At 38.3% G+C, this 21,400-nt stretch overlaps 1 protein-coding gene across 1 annotated transcript in view; it reads left to right on the top strand.

Annotated features, from left to right (window-relative positions):
• LOC149265133 (S-formylglutathione hydrolase-like) overlaps positions 1 to 21,400 on the top strand; it is a 223,698-nt gene that overhangs the window by 118,395 nt on the left and 83,903 nt on the right. The gene's annotated exons all lie outside the window — the stretch shown is intronic.

Genomic DNA, 21,400 nt, shown 5'->3' with positions numbered 1-21,400 from the left:
ATAAGCCTCATGATATGGTTGGTCTAGATCACTTGTGATACATAACAGTTTAGTGTTGAAATGTTACTCTCAACTGCAGCGTCAAAACCGCCCGTTCCTTGCACCGTTTTTTGTTGAATGGTGGTAATTCTCCGGGGGCAGCCAGTACTCTCATCAGCCAACACGTGCCCTGAGCGGTTTTGCAAATACAACCTTCTCCGACATGTAAAGTTCGGTAAAAAGGGCTGTGCGATATTGCCGACAACCGTCCGATTAATGTGGGCCAGATTGACGGATTGATTGGCAAGAAGAGCCTATGCTTGGTCGGCTGCCATATGATCGTTATGGCCTTCTTCAGGAGAGTGTAGGATGCCAGTACTGTACAATATCTAGATTTTCAGAGCATGCAGATGTCATCTTGAAAAGTGTGCTGGCAAACACAGTAAAACAAGTAAAGCCTTGCAATGGCTGTTATAAGATTGACATGGATGATCCTGAAGCTTGTACTTCTGTTCATGTTGATGTGAGTGATGGAAGGCGTGATCAGGATCGACGGAATTAATACATTTATTACGGTTGTTGAAGTAATTAATGTAAAATTCATTACGGTTGTTGAAATAGGGAACTTTGAACGGAAGATATAGTCGTCTCCATTGTCGAAGGAGAAATTAGAAGCGCCTCCGTTCACATTACAATTTTGTCAGAGCATTATGTTGAATCATGTTGGTGCTTGGATGAGTTGAGCTGGATTGTGAGATCATCTCATGACCGCACCATTCTACCCGTTTTTTTTCTCAACGTCGAACCTGCAGAGCTTCGTCAAATTGAGTGGGGAAGTTATGCCGAGGCCTTCTGAAATCATGAAGGCAAATTCAGCAATGTAATGCACAGCAAGTCTTGATCGCAAATAAAGAAAAAGGCAGCGAAAGGCAGAGGGCTCCAGTGATTGTAGGAAGTTTAACACAGGCGTGGCATGCTCTGATGTTTGTTTTTTGATTTGCCCCTTCCATGAGCTCAGAGGATTTGGGTTTCACTTGTTGGTCGAAGGTTTTTAGTTTTCTTTAGAAGCATGGATGCCAGGAGACTTCGAACTGCAATCTTGTTGTAATCCCTCTGTGAGAGGAAGAATTTTGTAACTGCAGTCTTGTTAATGAATACAAGTTTCCTTTTGTGTGTGTGAAAAACTTTGTTTCCTGTGTTATAAACAGAGCATTATTCTTTGTTCGTTTTTTTCTGGAATTATCAGAAATTCCCAACATGGTATCAAAGCTTGTCCAGGCTCTTTGAAGGTGTCAAAGAAGCTGAAGGAAGGATTTCTTGTTGCAACAGCTTCTCCAGCAGAATGAAGACTCAGTCAAGAAAGAATCCAAGGTATTTCTCAAGTTAGTTTTTGTGTAACTGTTGAGGACAGTTAGTTATTTTAAATACACAATCAAGTATTTTGAAGCATAGTTAAGAGTGCAAGAATGGTTGGAGCCAGCACTAGCATGGGTATCTTTAATACTCAGCTCCCACAATTTAATGGGAAAAACTATGACTATTGGGCAATAACTATGAGAGCTTTGCTTGCTTCCCAAGACTTATGGGAATTTGTTGAGGATGGTTTTGAAGAACCAGCAGATGAAAATGAGTTTAATAATTTAACTCAGGTAGAGAAAGATCTGTTGAAGAGCAATAAGAAGAAGGATTCTAAAGCCCTCTACTTTTTGTATCAAGCAGTGCATGAGAGTGTGTTTCCAAGGATAGCAGTAGCCAAGAGATCCAAAGAAGCATGGCAAACTCTCAAGATAGCCTATCAAGGCATGGAGAAAGTGAAGACAACAAAACTACAGTTGCTGAGGAGAGATTTTGAGAATCTCTGCATGAAGGAGTCAGATAATATTGACTCATTCTTCACACATGTGATTGGTCTGGTCACACAGATAAGGTCTCATGGAGAGATTCTTGAAGAAAGGAGGATTATAGAGAAACTATTGAGGACCCTACGCTCAAGGTTCGATGTGATTGTCACCACCATAGAAGAGACAAAGGATCTCACAAACTTCTCATTTGATGAACTACATGCATCACTGATGACACATGAACAGAGATTGAGTAGAAATGAAAACTCATCTCTAGCGCATGCCTTTAAGACCTAGATGTTCTTTGGAAGAGGAAGAGGTCAAGGCAGAGGAAACAAGAGAGGAAGAGGCAGAAGCCAAAATAGAGGTGGAAGAAACAGTCCAACAAATGCTCAAAGAAGAAGCAGCAATCCAAATCAGAACCAAGGCCAAGGCAGCAACCAACAAAGTAGACAACATCATGCTCAAGGACAAAGGTATGATAAATCCAATGTCCAATGTCACTATTGTAAAAATATGGGCATTATGCTAATGAATGTAGGAAGAAACAACATGATATGAGCTATGAAACCGGATTCGTCCAAACCCCTGGACGAATCCCGAATCGGACGAATCGGACACGATTCTGTCCTGACACGTGTCATGTTTCAATGACTCGTCGTGTCATATACGGGTACGTCGTGTCATGAGCGTGTCAAAAAAATGAAGAACGTGTCACGATTTTGGAATCGAATCCTGGTTTCAGATTTGTTTTTCGGGCTGCTGGTAGGTTTAAGTTCGCTATTGTCATTCCCATTTGACCGCATTTGCAACCTTAACATCGATTTGGAGCGAGTAACAGCGATTTGGAGCGGCGGACCGCATTGCAATTTGCAGGTTTAAGGTTAGTTTGCTGAGCTGTTAAAACTTAATATGTATCACGCCTTATCAGTGATCAGTTTGCATAAATTGCGTGACACAAAACCCTTGAACCACTGTAATGTTGGGTATATAGAACCAGTCACCACAACGTATGGAGCAACGCCATATAATCTGAGCCACTGAAATCTAACAATGCTCCAGTCGTTAAGAACGAGCCTTTGAAATCATGAACGAGTCGCCAGTGTTATATTATCACTGTGCGATCCATTTCTGTGTGAGCTATAGATAGATGCGGGCCACCAATGACCATGATACATATATGAACCATAGTTAAATTAATAAATAGACAGAACAAAGGTATACGCCACGGCCCACTGTGTTTTATAATAAAGGTTACATATGTAATATTTCAGAGCTGCAATGACAAGAACTGAGTCTGTGCATCTTGTTTATTACCTTGATGATGGAATGAGTGAGCAGAAGCGTGTGTAATAAGAGTGTTGGGTTTGGATATTTTTATAAACGGAGTATGGTATTCACTATTCAGTTGGCAGAATGGACACACTTGGCTTTGTCTGAAATATGTATCTCATGGCCACAGCTTTAAAGTAGAAAATGCTTGCGTAATGTTCAACTTACGGCTATCGATATATACAAAAACATCATAATTTAGTTCTGCAGTGAAGATCCATGTTAGAACAGGCCATTAACCTATAAATCAGAGTCAAGAATGAGTTCGTTGTACATTTCTGGGCATAGTTTAGCCTCCATAATGTGATTGAAATGCTAAACGGAGTAAGTGTGGGGTCATCCTCTGCGTATTATTGAATTCTGGGCCGGGTTTCTCCACATTGGCATGAGTTGGAAAGAGCTGAAGTCTTCCTCTTAGTGGCTGTGCGTATAGCTGATAAAGATAGCCCATTGTGCATAGGCCTAGAGTACTTAGAAGTGCCACAAATTCAACATATTTAGGGCTGCTGAGAACACTGTCTTTTATAACACTCAGACCTTGGCCTGTCCTGGCAGTGTAGAAGTTTAGAACACTGTCTTTAATTTTTTATACAGCAACATAGAATACATTATACAGCCAGTTGGCAGTGAGCCACTGCTAGCCTATAAAATGAACTTGATTCTTGTTCATTTCTTTTGCTGTTTGCATTTTAAAATTTTTACAGCAGTTTGACTGTTTGCTCATTTTTTTTACAGGTTGAGGTAACATGGCTCAATCAACGGCAGGGGCAGCAAGGAAGGGCAAGAATGTCATGGGTAGAGATGCTCTTCCTCCCCCAATATCATCAGAGTCTGCTGCAAGTAATCTTGAGGGAAGAGGAGTTAAAGACAATGAAAAATATCCATTGTGGAAATATGTCGCAAGAGAGGATGGGTCAAACAGCAAGGGAAAGGGAGGAGGCAATGTGCAATGGAAATGCAGATTTTGTAACATTGCTTTCACAAGCACATATCACCGTGTGAGAGCACATTTGTTGGCTATACCTGGTAAGGGGATTGGAGCTTGTAAAGATATTCCTAAAAAAAGAGAAAAGAATTGGAAAAGGAGGCCCATGTTGGTATGGAACACGTGGCACTGGCTTCAAAATCAAAAGCACCCAAGGGCAAGAATGAAGACCCCCTTCCATTTTTGAGGAAAGCCACCTCCAAATTTCCATTTGAGAGTTCTACTTCTACTGGGGGACAAGCATTAAAAAGAAGATCACTTGGTCAAATGGACAGGATTTTCCAAAAAGAGAGACGGGACGAGCTTGATCTCACCATTGCCTTCTTTTTCTATCAAAACTTCATATCATTTAATGTTGCACGTTCACCTTTATTTGTTGAGATGTGCCGAGCTCTAACTCAAGGGGCTCCAGTAGGGTATGTGCCTCCTGGGTCAGAGAAGCTGAGAACCACATTGTTGACGAAGGCAAAAAAAGAGGTGCAAAAAATGCTCGAGCCTATTAAGGCATCATGGCCAACATCTGGGGTTAGCATTGTTTCTGATGGATGGACAGATCCAGCACGACACCCAATCATCAACTTCATGGTGTCTTCCTTGAATGGTCCAGTTTTCCTGAAAGCAGTGGATACACTTGGCGAATACAAGGATGCACAATTTATGGGTGAGTTATTTATTAGAGTTATTGAAGAGGTAGGTGTTGATTCTTGTGTGCAAATCATTACAGATAATGCACCTGTTTGCAAGGCGGCTGGCATGATTGTGGAAGCTAAATATCCACAAGTGTTTTGGACACCTTGCATTGTCCATTCATTGAACTTAGCACTGAAATCCATTGCTTCTGATGTGCTTTGGATTGGAAGCATTATTGAGGATGCAAGACATATCCGTAACTTTGTGCAAAATCATACAAATGCCCTCACTATCTACAAGGAGTACAACAATCTATCATTGTTGAAGATTGCTGATACACGGTTTGCATCTTCATTCATGATGTTGAAGAGGTTGAGGGAGGTCAAGACTGCTCTTGGGTCCATGGTTATTTCTGAGTTTTGGTCTTTTTGGAGAAAGATAGATCAGGCAGCCTCTAAAAGAGTGAAGGACACGGTACTAGATGATGCTTGGTGGGAGAGGGTAGATCTAATTATTCGGATCATGGACCCTATCATCTCTTTGCTTCGAGTTGCAGATACAGACAAACCCATCCTAGGAGAGGTTTATGAGGGATGGGATTCCATGATTGAGTCTGTGAGGAGCATTATTCTACAGAGTGAGTGCCCCCCGTATGAGACATCACCAGAGGCCTTTTGCGATACCGTACATGATATTCTTGTCCGCAGATGGGACAAGAATTGTACACCTTTACATTGTTTGGCTCACTCATTGAACCCCAAATACTACAGCCATGAGTGGCTGAATGGTGGACCTTCCCGCAGATTCCCTCCTCACATGGATGGTGAAATCTCACAGGGGAGGAAAGAGGCATTGAAGCGGATTTATCAGGATAGTGCATTGCTTGCTGAGGTGGAGGATTCCTTTGCAGAGTTTTCCACTGGCACTGGTCGGTTTGGAGGTTATGATGTGATTAGAGACAGGGGGCTTAAGAAGCCCTACTCTTGGTGGGCATATCATGGGGCAACAAGCCGTCCTCTTCAGCAGTTAGCCATGAGGCTCCTCTCTCAGGTGACTTCATCCTCTTGTTGCGAGAGGAATTGGAGCACATATGGGAATTTGCATACTGTGAAGAAGAACAGGCTTGAGCAGTCCAGGGCAGAGACAATGGTGTATGTGCACACCAACCTTCGTCTTATTTACAGGCAGAGGGAAGAGTGGTTGAGGGGAAAGACAAAGATGTGGGATGTCTTTCCTGAAGATATGGGTCTGGACACCACTGTTGAGTTGGCATTGGCCAACATGGATCTCGGTGATCCAGTGCTAGACCCTATTAGTTTTGATGACTCAACCTCCATACCAGCAGATGCAGAGGCGACTATGGATACAGGGGAGGAGGAGGATGCAGAGGAGAGCAGTGGGGACCATGATGATGGGGACAGTGATGCTGATTCTGATGCTGATTGATGCCTTGAGGGCCTGAGGCTTGTATACCTATAGTTGTTTTATATTTTCTATTTCTATTTGCCATTGGCATTGCACCAACACTACCTATGTAACAGATTTTGATTTGATGACTTAATGAGAAAACTACAGTTGTCAGTGTGTTTATCTTACTATCTTGTAGTTTTAAGTTGTCTTTCAGTTATGAATTATGAATCATGATTTAAATTTTTAATAGATTTATCATTTATCATTTATGTGACCAGTACCACTGACATTTATTTGAATTTTGTATGTACTATGCATGCTAATAGCTATAGATGAAGATCTATGTTTGAAATCAATAAATTTATATCATTAATTAAAATTTGTGTAAGAAATATGCTAATAACTAATTTTTAAGATATATATATATATATATATATATATATATATATATTTTAAATATATATATATATATATATATTTTTTTTTTAATAAAATAATATATAACGTGTCCTAACGTGTCTTGTTCCGGGGGTCAGCGTGTCCCGAATCCGACACCACGAATCCCGAATCCTACGTGTCCCGAATCCCCGTGTCAGGTGACTTAGGATATGAGTAATAGAACTAGTGCAAATTTCACTAGAGAAAATATCAGCCAAAATAATTTGTTTTTAGCCTGTAATATGGCTGAAGAAAAGAGTGAAGATGTATGGTTTCTAGACTTCGGTTGCAGTAACCATATGACAGGAAACATAGCCCTGTTTTCTATGTTAGATCAGAGTGTGAAGTCACAAGTCACACTGGGAACTGATAGTAAAGTTTCTGTTATGGGAAAAGGAGAAGTAAAAGTCTTAACAAAGAAAGGTGAAAAGAAAACCATAGCAGATGTTTATTATATTCCTGGAATGAAATGTAACCTCATTAGTATTGGACAACTTATTCAAAAGGGGTACAATGTTTTCTTTGTGAATAATGTATGCACCATCATGGATAAAACACCCAACAAACAATGTATTGCTGAAGTGAAGATGACAAGGAACACGATGTTCCCTCTCAGAATGAAAGCAACTTTAAAAAATGGAGAAGAAATAGCAGCAGTGACACAAGAGGCTTTCCAAAGCGAACCAAAAGATGAAAATTGGTTGTGGCACTTGAGGTTTGGACATCTCAACTTTGGAGGTCTTAACTTGTTGAATAGAAAAGGAATGGTAAGAGAAACCAGACAGCCTTTGTGAAGGTTGTATCTTGGGGAGACAACACAGAGAAAGTTTTCCATCTGGGAAAAGCATAAGGGCAAAAGCACCCTTAGAGATTGTCCACTCAGATTTATGTGAATCGATGCAAACTCCATCACTTGCAAGCAGCCACTATATTCTAACATTTATTGATGATTTTACTAGAAAAACTTGGGTTTATTTCCTGAAGAACAAAAGTGAAGTGTTTGAAAGATTTTGCAATTTCAAAGCACTTGTAGAAAACCAAAGTGGGCTGCATATCAAAGTTCTAAGAAATGATAGAGGAGGTGAGTATATCTCCAAAGAATTTCTACATTTTTGTAGAGAAAATGGAATTCATAAGCAGTTTACCACTAGGTACACTCCGTAGCAAAATGGAGTTGCCGAAAGGAATAATAGGACAATCATGGATATGCTGAGGAGTATGTTAAAGGCAAAGCATTTGCCAAATGATTATTGGGCTGAAGCTGTACACTGTGCAGCGTACATTTTGAATAGATGCCCTACAAAAGCAGTCATGAACAGAGTGCCAGAAGAATCATGGAGTGGGACAAAGCAAGGAGTCACCCACATGAAAGTTTTTGGATGTGTGGCCTATGCACACATTCCAAATCAACTAAGGAAGAAGTTGGACAGTAAAGGGGAGAGATGTATTTTCATTGGATACAGTGAGGAATCCAAAGCTTATAGGCTATATAACCCATCCACCAAGAAGCTTATTGTGAGTAGAGATGTTCAGTTCATTGAGGAGGAAGCTTGGGATGGAATCATAGAGAAAACAGTGAATGTTAAAAACTCTTTGTCTCATGATGAAGATGATGAGGAGATCGCTGAAATACATCTCCAAACAGCAGCACCAACACAAGGGTAGCAAGAGACACCCTTGAGGAGAAATGAAATTGCTTCTCCAAGCACACCACAAGGAGGAAATTCAAGTGCTTCTTCAAGCACTTGTACACCAAATGAAAGAGGTAAGAAGTTCAGAAATTTAAGTGACATTTATGAACAAGAGGCAAGAAATGAAGGTATGAACTCTTTGTTTGCTTTATATTGTCATGTTGATGACCCTATTCATTTCTAAGAAGCAATTAAGGATAGGAAATGGATAGAAGCTATGGATGAGGAGATCAATGCCATAGAAAGAAACAAGACATGGGATTTAGTTGAACTACCAAAAGGAAAAGAAGTCATTGGAGTTAAATGGGTCTTGTTGTCGCGCGGATTGACACGACAATTTTTTTATGTCTTTTTTCAATTTTTTTATTTTTTTTTATTTTTCAATATTATAAAAATGAAAATTAAAATCTAAAAAATCAAAATTTAAAATCTAAAAAATCAAAATTTAAAATCTATTCTAAAACTAAATTATATTAAAACTAAACTATATTAAAAAATAAAACAAAACCTAAATTAATTTAAATAAATCTCTTTTTTATTTTTTTATTTTCATATAAAAAAAATCCTAAAAAGAAAACGATTTATTATTAAAACCTAAAGAATAAAATCTAACAAAGCTAAATCTAAATACCAAAACGAATGTCATTATAAAAGAAATAAAACTAAAAAAATTAAAATCATAACTAAAATGAAACCACGCTTAAATATTTTTATGAATTTATATCAAAAATCGAAATCAAAAATGAAACGAAACTATTCAAACGGCATATGAAAACCTATGCTACTGATCTAAATGCGTCAAAAATGAAATACGCTTTGAAATATAACAGAAGATAAGAAACATAATTGATTGAAGCCCTAATCTAAAGTTACGCAGAATTCCGATATGGCCACGGCAAAACAAAAATCGATTTTTATGCTACGGATGTATACCCAAGCCGTCGAACAAAATCAAAACGCAAACGCATAGAGAATGATCCATTGAGTGAAATCGATATACCTTGAGATCTCATTTACCTGGCCCGTCAATAAAATTCGAACTACTTCCCTTCTCTTTTTGTGATGTTTCTGGGTGCGTGCAGGTCGCCGGAAGATGGGAGCGTGGGAAATGAGAACCCGTTTCAGAGAAAACCTTGCGGATAGCCAGCGTTGAAATCTGAACAGTCGATGGCGTGGATGGAATGGGCACGTTTCTGAGCAAGTTCTGGCCCGATAATGAGGAAAAGTCACGCAGCACCTCCAGGCAGCAAGCGATCAACACATAGTAATCATTCAACGCAGCACCATTCACACGCACCAGCAACGTTTTTATGGTGTTAATCCATTGCAATGCTAGTGATTTGAAATTTGAAACCCTTACAGTTTCCCACAAGTAACGTGAGTTATGCACTGTGCAAATGGACGCGGAAATGATTGATACACAATTGACGGTGGAGGGACTGCGTATTAATTTTAGATGGCGCAGGGGAAATGGCTGTCAATCACATGCAATCACGCCCAAAATCATTTACTACAAGTGATGGCGGCAATCTGTTCGTAGATATCTCGCCAGTCGTCCCTAAATTGCATTGTTCTCCACGCTGTTCCGGAACTTTTTTTTTTCTTTCACTGCAAGTTGGATCAGTGCTGGGTATTTTCCTGTGGCTTGGATCTGTTGGCTGAGCAGTTGCATAACAAATAAAAAAGGAAAAAGAATAAAACCCTAATCTTAAATCTGCACAAAGCAAAAAATCTAAAAGAAAACCCTAGATCAGCTGATTAATGTACAAACTTGGCCCCTTAACAGCTAGATTCGGCAATAAGCACAGGGATATTTTAAAGAAATAAAGCATTCAGATTTTCATTGTGAAGAACTTCAGAAAATCTCTCATGCAAATTAGAAAAATAAACCGAATGATAGACCCAGGATCAAATCCAACTGGGCTCAACAAAAAATGCTTGCGGGAGTTGGCTGGTTCAGCCGAGAACTTCCCCGAACGCCCACTAAATTTCCTTCAATGATGTTTTCTGCACAGCTCAAAACAACTGTCAATAAAGAGGGCAAAAATGCTGCTAGATCTCAGGAAGTAATGGAGATACCTGCCATTACTTCAGAAACCCTAACAGCACCCAAACCCCAGCAAGTGAACAAGATACCTGTGCTCACAATACTCTACGAAAAGCTATTATTAACGGCTGAAAATAACATATGCAGAAAATGAAACAATCTCACAGCATTTCAAGAGAGTAACACCAGCAAGATATGGACCCCAAAGTCTTCTTTTATTAACCAGAAACAGATTTACAAGAGAGCTTCTTCAGTATCTGACTCACAGATCGAATGATCTGAAATGACCCCTAGCACCCTATTTAAAGGAAATGATCCCAACGGCTAGTTCGAGTGATCCATGTAGAAATGATCTCGACCGTTGATGAGGATCAAGACATCTCTTGATCTCATCCGTCGATTTATTCACTTAAAATATTATTATTTTATTAGTTAGGGTTTTTGCTTATTTTTTTAATTTTTTATTATTTTTTATTTATTTCATTTTTTAATTTTTATTTATTTTATTATTTTTATTCATTTTTTAAATTTTTTTAATTTTAAAATGGATCATCGAACTAAGCCTTCAGAAACATCACCTAGGACCTAGGACTTAGGACTCATGAGGGGATTTAAAACATTTTTCGACCCTCAGGACACATTTCATGATGACTTTTTACAATTTACATCTCAAGGGGACAAACCCACTTAATAAAGACCCTCATAAATCATCCAGCTCTGCGACACAACGATAATCTAGCAGATCAACACACTAGGATTCTCCTAAAGTTCTAATGACAAAATCCATCCCGGCTTTGGGGTCAGGTTTGAAGGAAAACTCTGCCGATCCATGGATTGGTGAGACGAAAAACCTTCCGGGACGTAGATTACCACTAGAAAGTTAGGTCCACCTAGGTAATTCACATACACGACTCATGTCTGCTAAGATTATTTACAATTCATACATGCAGATTGGGTTTACAATTAGATTGATCAAGCTGCTGATGACTGCTGGATGGCACGGACACGCTGATCAGGTGCTGCCCCTTTCTTGCAAAGAAAAAAGGGGGAGGGTACTGCATGGGTAGTTGACCAGCAGAGGTCAACATCTGGCTCTACTTGGGGACACTTTGCTGCTTGCAGGAATGTGAGAATCTAGAGTCTGCATCCATACAACACAAAAAATAAGTAGCGTCCATCCAAAAATCAACATATAATTTACGTTAAGCACAATAAAGATAAAAGCTCTTCATTTATTAACTATCTAAAGCAGAAACGAAAATGCGGAAAAAAACAAGGAGTAGGGTTAGAAATACGATACAAAGGATGCCCTACGGCATCAGATGTGTTCAATATAGTGCATACTGAGCATTTGCCTGCTTTCAGGCAAATCTGTCGGCTGCTTGTCGGATGTGCCATGTCCAATTTTGCATATGGTAGGACTCTTTCCTATCCGAAAATCAAGCTGCTCACGGCTGTCTGATGCATCAAATCTTCTTGTTATTTTCTTTCTCTTACGTTTTTTCTTTCTGGCAGGTTGAATCACTGATGACCTGGAACTTTCTGTTTCAAAACTATCAGATGAAGTATGCGTGATATGTCTTTCTTTAGCCCACATCTGATCTTTATCATTCTTAAGTCTATTCGGATCACCTTCAATTAACCATCTTTCAATCGAATCAATAACCTCCTCATAATAAGATGGAGCTTGTTGCAGCCAATGAGAAGGCTCCTGATCTATTGATGTCCCCTGGTTTCTTTCATCTTCCAATTGCTGAAACCTTTGAACTTGTATTCTAATGGCATCCATCTGACTAGAGTGTTCAACCTTAATAGCACTGATTTGTCTGGCATGATGCTCTTCCATATCTTTTATTATTTTAACATTCTCTTCCTTTATGTCCCTCAAGCAATGCTGCATGGAGTTTATTTCTTCTTCATGATTTGCTTGCATGGTGGCCAACTGATTATTATGATTGAACGTCATGATAGTCATTTCCTCTTCCATAGTTAATAACTTGTTTTGCATAGAGTCAATTTCCCTATCATGATCAACTTTCAGGGTCACCATATTTTCCTCTAAGACTGACATCTTGCTTTGCATGCTTCTAATTTCTGTTTCATATTTAGTTTTCATGGCCTCAATTTCTTTAGCATGCTGATTTTGCGTGACTTCAATCTCTCTATTACGTTTTTCCAGGTGGGTGCATAAAGTTTTCACATCATTGACATAATTAGTTTGGTTGATTTCCATATTTCTTACCAGCATCATTAGATCTCGTAGAATTTGCTTTTGCTCTTCCCTTTCATTGTCATTTGTCCCTGATTTTTCACTATCATGAACCTGATCTGCAATATTTTCGGTGGAAGACACATTCTGATATGAAGAGTCATCTTTCTGTTGCACAATTTTAGAGGCAGAAGGCAAGCTGTTTGGACTATCATATCTATCTTTAAAAGCATTGAGAATGTCTTGTAAAGAAGTGAAAAAATCATTAGGAAAATTATTAAACCAATTCAAGGCATCACCCTCTAAAGAATGGACAAATAGACGCATCTTGAAATCTTCATTATTATATTGAGGAAATCTACAATATAAGATCATTACACAAGTGAACATGTTTAAATGCTGTTTAACAGTGACCGAATTACCACCCGAAAACTTAAATAATTTAGAAATGGCCTCTTTCGGAAGATCATGGAGATTATCAGTAAAATGACATGGTTTACATGAATAATCCATGATGAATAGTAAGGGATCAAATGGATGATAGAAAGAGATTTCTGCTCAAGAAAATCAAGAGATGAAAGAAGTGGAGTCGCCACTTGAACAATGAATCTAATTCTAGGATCCAAAAAGTAACCACAAGCAGATATGAGGAAAGCTTCTTGTCTGGGAAGAATGAGAAAGTGGAGTCGCCACCCAAACAAACCGAAGAGATGCTACTGATATGGCGAAAAATAAGGCAATAAAAGATCCAAATGATAACCCAAAAGGTTGAATTTGCCAGCTCAAACTGAGAGATGAGAAAGATGAGAAGATGAATGTTGATGAAACTCCAGGAACAGAAAAACTCTATCCTCGGCAACGGCGCCAAAAAATGTTGGCGCTGCCGGGCTAGATGAAAAGATAAAAATGAGAAGGAAGATTGTCGTTGAAACGCCGAGAAAAAATGTCCCCGGCAACGGCGCCAAAAAATGTTGGCGTTGCCGGCTCAAACGAATGATAGTCAGATGAACGATGAATGATGAAAAGATGTTGAAACACCAAGGACAAAAAAACTCTATCTCCGGCAACGGCGCCAAAAAATGTTGGCGTTGCCGGGCCAGATGCAGAGATAAGAAATGAGAAAAATGATTTGTCGTTTGAAACACCGAGAAAAAGTATCCCCGGCAACGGCGCCAAAAAATGTTGTTGCGCGGATTGACACGACAACGCTCAGACCGGGGGCTGTCACTCTGATCCCCGATCCCTCCGTTTAAGCCTGTCTCCCGCGGCTAAGGGGGGTAGTCCCTGTGAGATGATGAGACCAATTGTCGACCAGTTGGTTGGGAGACACGAGATACGATATAAAAAGCACTCGATGGATTTGATTAATTTAGCAGACCAGTGCCTTAAGAGATTGTGAACGATATCCAGCAATTGAAAATTAAAAAAAATGAATGCTTTGAACCACCACGAGTCATAAACCATTAACCAGATATCATGTTTGCATCTCGACTTGAAAAGTTTAGATCTCAGCATGAAAGATAATAATTCCCGAAAATGACTGAATCTGGCAAAAATTTTCCAAATTTTTTTTTTTTTATATCTTTTTTCAATTTTTTTTTTTTTATTTATTTATTTTTCAATATTATAAAAATGAAAATTAAAATCTAAAAAATCAAAATTTAAAATCTATTCTAAAACTAAATTATATTAAAACTAAACTATATTAAAAAATAAAACAAAACCTAAATTAATTTAAATAAATCCCTTTTTTATTTTTTTATTTTCATATAAAAAAAAAATCCTAAAAAGAAAACGATTTATTATTAAAACCTAAAGAATAAAATCTAACAAAGCTAAATCTAAATATCAAAACGAATGTCATTATAAAAGAAATAAATCTAAAAAAATTAAAATCATAACTAAAATGGAACTACGCTTAAATATTTTTATGAATTTATATCCAAAAATCGAAATCAAAAATGAAACGAAACTATTCAAACGGCATATATGAAAACCTATGCTACTGATCTAAATGCGTCAAAAAATGAAATACGCTTTGAAATATAACAGAAGATAAGAAACATAACTGATCGAAACCCTAATCTAAAGTTACGCAGAATTCCGATATGACCACGGCAAAACAAAAATCGATTTTTATGCTACGGATGTATACCCAAGCCGTCGAACAAAATCAAAACGCAAACGCATAGAGAATGATCCACTGAGTGAAATCGATATACCTTGAGATCTCATTTACCTGGCCCGTCAATAAAATTCGAACTGCTTCCCTTCTCTTTTTGTGATGTTTCTGGGTGCGTGCAGGTCGACGGAAGATGGCAGCGTGGGAAATGAGAACCCGTTTCAGAGAAAACCTTGCGGATAGCCAGCGTTGAAATCTGAACAGTCGACGACGTGGATGGAATGGGCACGTTTTTGAGCAAGTTCTGGCCCGATAATGAGGAAAAGTCACGCAACACCTCCAGGCAGCAAGCGATCAACACATAGTAATCATTCAACGCAGCACCATTACACGCACTAGCAACGTTTTTATGGTGTTAATCCATTGCAATGCTAGTGATTTGAAATTTGAAACCCTTACAGTTTCCCACAAGTAACGTGAGTTATGCACTATGCAAATGGACGCGGAAATGATTGATACACAATTGACGGTGGAGGGACTGCGTATTAATTTTAGATGGCGCAGGGGAAATGGCTGTCAATCACATGCAATCACGCCCAAAATCATTTACTACAAGTGATGGCGGCAATCTGTTCGTAGATATCTCGCCAGTCGTCCCTAAATTGCATTGTTCTCCACGCTGTTCTAGAACTTTTTTTTTTCTTTCACTGCAAGTTGGATCAGTGCTGGGTATTTTCCTGTGGCTTGGATCTGTTGGCTGAGCAGCTGCACAACAAATAAAAAAGGAAAAAGAATAAAACCCTAATCTTAAATCTGCACAAAGCAAAAAATCTAAAAGAAAACCCTAGATCAGCTGATTAATGTACAAACTTGGCCCCTTAACAGCCAGATTCGGCAATAAGCACAGGAATATTTTAAAGAAATAAAGCATTCAGATTTTCACTGTGAAGAACTTCAGAAAATCTCTCATGCAAATTAGAAAAATAAACCGAATGATAGACCCAGGATCAAATCCAACTGGGCTCAGCAAAAAATGCTTGCGGGAGTTGGCTGGTTCAGCCAAGAACTTCCCCGAACGCCCACAAAATTTCCTTCAATGATGTTTTCTGCACAGCTCAAAACAACTGTCAATAAAGAGGGCAAAAATGCTGCTAGATCTCAGGAAGTAATGGAGATACCTGCCATTACTTCAGAAACCCTAACAGCACCCAAACCCCAGCAAGTGAACAAGATACCTGTGCTCACAATACTCTACGAAAAGCTATTATTAACGGCTGAAAATAACATAAGCAGAAAATGAAACAATCTCACAGCATTTCAAGAGAGTAACACCAACAAGATATGGACCCCAAAGTCTTCTTTTATTAACCAAAAATAGATTTACAAGAGAGCTTCTTCAGTATCTGACTCATAGATCGAATGATCTGAAATGACCCCTAGCACCCTATTTAAAGGAAATGATCCCAACGGCTAGTTCGAGTGATCCATGTAGAAATGATCTCGACCGTTGATGAGGATCAAGACATCTCTTGATCTCATCCGTCGATTTATTCACTTAAAATATTATTATTTTATTAGTTAGGGTTTTTGCTTTATTTTTTAATTTTTTATTTATTTCATTTTTTAATTTTTATTTATTTTATTATTTTTATTCATTTTTTTAATTTTTTTAATATTAAAATGGATCATCGAACTAAGCCTTCGGAAACATCACCTAGGACCTAGGACTTAGGACTCATGAGGGGATTTAAAACATTTTTCGACCCTCAGGACACATTTCATGATGACTTTTTACAATTTACATCTCAAGGGGACAAACCCACTTAATATAGACCCTCATAAATCACCCAGCTCTGCGACACAACGATAATCTAGCAGATCAACACACTAGGATTCTCCTAAAGTTCTAATGACAAAATCCATCGCGGCTTTGGGGTAAGGTTTGAAGGAAAACTCTGCCGATCCATGGATTGGTGAGACGAAAAACCTTCCGGGACGTAGATTACCACTAGAAAGTTAGGTCCACCTAGGTAATTCACATACACGACTCATGTCTGCTAAGATTATTTACAATTCATAAATGCAGATTGGGTTTACAATTAGATTGATCAAGCTGCTGATGACTGCTGGATGGCACGGACACGCTGATCAGGTGCTGCCCCTTTCTTGCAAAGAAAAAAGGGGGAGGGTACTGCATGGGTAGTTGACCAGCAGAGGTCAACAGGTCTACAAGACCAAGAGTAATGCTGAAGGAAAAATAGAAAGACACAAGGCAAGACTTGTTGTCAAAGGATATAAGCAACAACATGGGAGGGACTATGAGGAAACTTTCACACCAGTTGCTAGAATGGAAACCGTGAGAGCAGTGCTGTCCATAGCAGCACAAAACAAGTGGAAAATTTACCAAATGGACGTAAAGTCAGCATTCCTAAATGGAGTGTTAATGGAAGAGGTTTACATTGAACAACCTCTAGGCTATGAAAAGAAAGGCCAAGAGCACAAAGTGTGCAGATTGAAGAAAGCTCTTTACGGGCTGAAGCAAGCACCAAGAGCGTGGTATAGTAAGATAGATTCCTATCTACTGGAAAATGGATTTGAAAAGTGTGAGGGAGAACCCACCCTCTACATCAGAGAAAAGGATGGTAAAATACTGATTGTTGTGTTATATGTTGATGATGTTATTTTCACAGGTAATGATGATTACCTTATTGAAAATTTCAAAACAATCATGAAAGAAGAATTTGAAATGACTAACATGGGTTTGCTGAGATACTTCTTAGGAATAGAAGTAGAACAAAATGGAAATGAGATTTTTATCTCACAAGCGAAATATGTTAATGAAGTGTTGGAAAGATTTAATATGCAGGAGAGCAAAGCAGTAAACACTCCCACAGTGATGGGATTAAAACTCAGCAAAGAGGACAACAACAAGGAATTCGATCCTAGTTTGTACAAGAGCATAGTTGGCAACCTCATGTATTTGACTGCAACTAGGCCGAATATAATGCATGCTGTTAGTTTGATTTCCAGATTCATGGAGAGGCCAAAAGAAGCACATTGGCAGGCAGCAAAAAGGATTCTGAGGTATGTTAAAGGTACTAAAAGGTTTGGCATTTTATATACTGTTTCAGAATGTTCAGATTTAATTGGATACACTGATAGTGATTGGGCTGGAAGTGTAGATGATCGGAAAAGCACATCCAGTTATGTTTTTCACATGGGTTCAGGAGCCATTTCATGGGCTTCTAAAAAACAACCTATTGTAGCGTTGTCTACAGCAAAGGCAGAATATGTGGCAGCTACAACAGCAGCGTGTCAAGCAATTTGGATGAGAAGGATGTTAAGGAGTTTATGCTAAGAGCAAGCAAAATGAACTGTGATTTTTTGTGACAATAGCTCAGCGATTGCATTATACAAGAATTCTGTGTTTCATAAGAGTACGAAACACATTGACACAAAGTTTCATTACATCAAGGAATTGGTAAACAATGGAGAAATTGTTTTAGAACACTATAGAACTCAAGAGAAGGTTGCAGATATTCTGACCAAACCATTGGGGCAGAAAAGTTTTGAGTTTTTGAGGAAATGTCTGGGTATGACTGATAACCCAGCAGTTGAAATTAAAGGGGAGTGTTGAAATGTTACTTTCAACTGCAGCGTCAAAACCGCCAGTTCCCCGCACCGTTTTTTGCTGAATGGTGGTAATTCTCTGGGGGCAGCGAGCACTCTCATCAGCTGACACGTGCCTTGAGCGGTTTTGCAAATACAACCTTCCCCCGCGTAAAGTTCGGTAAAAAGGGTTGTGCGATATTGCCTACAACCGTCTGATTAATGTGGGCCGGATCGACGGATTGATTGGGAAGAAGAGCCTAGGCTTGGTCAACTGCCATATGGTTGTTATGGCCTTCTTCAGGAGAGTGCATGATGCCAGTACTGTACAATATCTAGATTTTCAGAGCATGCAGATGTCATTTTGAAAAGTGTGCTGGAAAACACAGTAAAACAAGTAAAGCCTTGCAATGGCTGTTATAAGATTGACATGGATGATCCTGAATCTTGTACTTCTGTTCATGTTGATGTGAGTAATGGAAGGCGTGATCAGGATCGACAAAATTAATACATTTATTACAGTTATTGAAGTAATTAATGTAAAATTCATTATGGTTGTTGAAATAGGGAACTTTGCATGAAAGATATAGTCGTCTCTGTTGTCGAAGGAGCAATTAGAAGCGCCTCCGTTCACATTACAATTTTCTCAGAGCATTACGCTGAATCATGTTGGTGCTTGGATGAGTTGAGCTGGATTGTGAGATCATCTCATGACCGCACCATTCTACTCGTTTTTTTTCTCAACATCGAACTTGCAGAGCTTCGTCAGATTGAGTGGGGAAGTTATGCCAAGGCCTTCCGAAATCACGAAGGCAGATTCAACAATGTAATGCACAACAAGTCTTGATTGCAAATAAAGGAAAAGGAAGCGAAAGGCAGAGGGCTCTAGTGATTGTAGGAATTTTTACACAGGCGTGGCACGCTTTGATGTTTGTTTTTTGATTTTCCCCTTCCGTGAGCTCAGAGGATTTGGGTTTCACTTGTTGGTCGAGGTTTTCAATTTTATTTAGAAGCATGGATGCCAGGAGACTTCGAACTGTAGTCTTGTTGTAATCCCTCTATGAGAGGAAGAATTTTGTAACAACAGTCTTGTTAATGAATACAAGTTTCCTTTTGTGTGTGTGAAAAACTCTGTTTCCTGTGTTATAAATAGAGCATTATTCTCTGTTCGTTTTTGTTCTGGAATTATTAGAAATTCCCAACATTCAGGAAGTGAAAGCTTTCTCTCACTATCTCCAATGTCAAGAATATGAGCATGAGATTATTTATAGCCACATAAGATTTTGTGTGCTTCCATGTGTTCCTTGCGAGTCACTCCATCAAAGGTTATATGATTTCATGTGTTCCTTGCGAGTCACTCTATCAAAGGTTATATGATTTATTTTTTCATCCATAGCTTACATTGGAGCTTTGAGATGATGCTTGTCTGGGATAAGAATTGTTAGTTCTTTTGCACTCATGGAGGAACATTTCACTCATGAAATTGCAAAGAAACAAATGAAATGTGGAAATGATTAGATTCCTTGACTTGTTATTATAAACTGAGTAAATTAGTTTTATTTTAGTTTAAAGATTAAAAAGTTTGGATAAAAATGATGTTAGAAAAAATAAGTATTCTCATTAACTTTTGTGGATCTATATGGACGTCATTTTTTTATTAAGTTGAGTAAAATAGGCTAGATTTTGTAGGAGGGAAAATCTGAAGATAAGCTTAGAATTTGTGGAAAAATTTGGGAGATTAGATTTCTTATTGGAAATTCCAACTCATCCAAATCTATTATAGAGGAGGAATTAGATATATGATTACTAAATGAATTACCCCATGAATTTTAATATATGAAATCATTATATTCTTTAATAAAATAATTGCTACTTTAAAAAATCAATAAAATGATTCCTTATCATAAATGTATATGCAGCTAAACATAAAATATTTTTAAATTAAGTAAGAATTAAATTGATAAAATATTTATTCTTATTGGTTTAAAATCAAATTAAAAAAAAATGTAAATATTTAAATTTATTTATATGGGAGATCAAAAGTATTACTATCTTTTAACTAGCTCAAAGAAGAAAATTAATATAGCCAAGAGTAGAACGAACTCTCATGAGCTCCATAGTGAAACGATTCGTTTGGGCCATTCCTAAAACACCATGGATGGAAAGGATTTGCCATCGTTGTGAGAATATGAACATCGAGGATGAAAATCACTTCCTCTTAGAGTGGCCCATGTACAACCACATTAGATCTGAGTTTCATAATCTTTGTTGTAATACTAACCTTCCTAGCCTTTTAGGCTGTGAAAATTATAGTGAGCTCGGGAGGCTTTTCTCCATATTTTTTGAGCAGGTTTCCATTGGATTTTGTCATGTACTAGGGTATGGAACTCATATTTAATCAAGAGCACCAATCCCTCTATGTACGTTGATGTTAGTGACATTGGTTGTCAAACTCCTCTATCATGGCCCTACTAAAAATGTACCCATCAATCAAACATATCTGGTGTCCATTGATTTATGTGTTATTGCTTTGGTAATTGCTTGATAGACTAAAATAAAGAAGATATAAAGACATGTAATAAGAAATCAAGAACATCACAAGTAATTATCAAGTATTAGTGACTCAATATTTATGTAATACATTTTGATTGTGATGACTTAATGAGAAAACTGCATTTTATGGTCTTAATTCTTTGTGGCTCTATCATTTGATCATCATTGATGTAGTAACTAGTTGTAATCTTTGTTTTAAAAATCGGCCAAGCCAACTCCGATTCGGCTGAGCCACATAAGTTATTTTATAAATGCATGGATAAGTGTATGATTGTAGATAATAAACAATTACCAAAATGACCACGTGATGACAGAACCTCAGAACAATTAAGGCTCGAAGAGATTCTATGATAGGGTATTAACCCTAATTCTACTGGGAGGGGTGGAGGTGTTTCCCACCGTTTATCCTCTGAACCCTGGAGTCATGGGAGGACTGTGCGAATCACGCTCCCCTAGACGTGTGATGATGACTGTCGGATGCCTACTGGGAATCAGGTCGGTATAACCGACGCTGTCACCCTTAGAGTTTATGAATGGTTAGGTCAGTAAAACTG

This window comes from Pinus tabuliformis, chromosome 6 (assembly GCF_031772625.1).
Source record: "Pinus tabuliformis cultivar Carrire ecotype Pingquan chromosome 6, CPIR1, whole genome shotgun sequence".
In the NCBI taxonomy this organism is placed as follows: domain Eukaryota; kingdom Viridiplantae; phylum Streptophyta; class Pinopsida; order Pinales; family Pinaceae; genus Pinus; species Pinus tabuliformis.
This window is presented reverse-complemented; position numbering and strand designations above follow the sequence as displayed.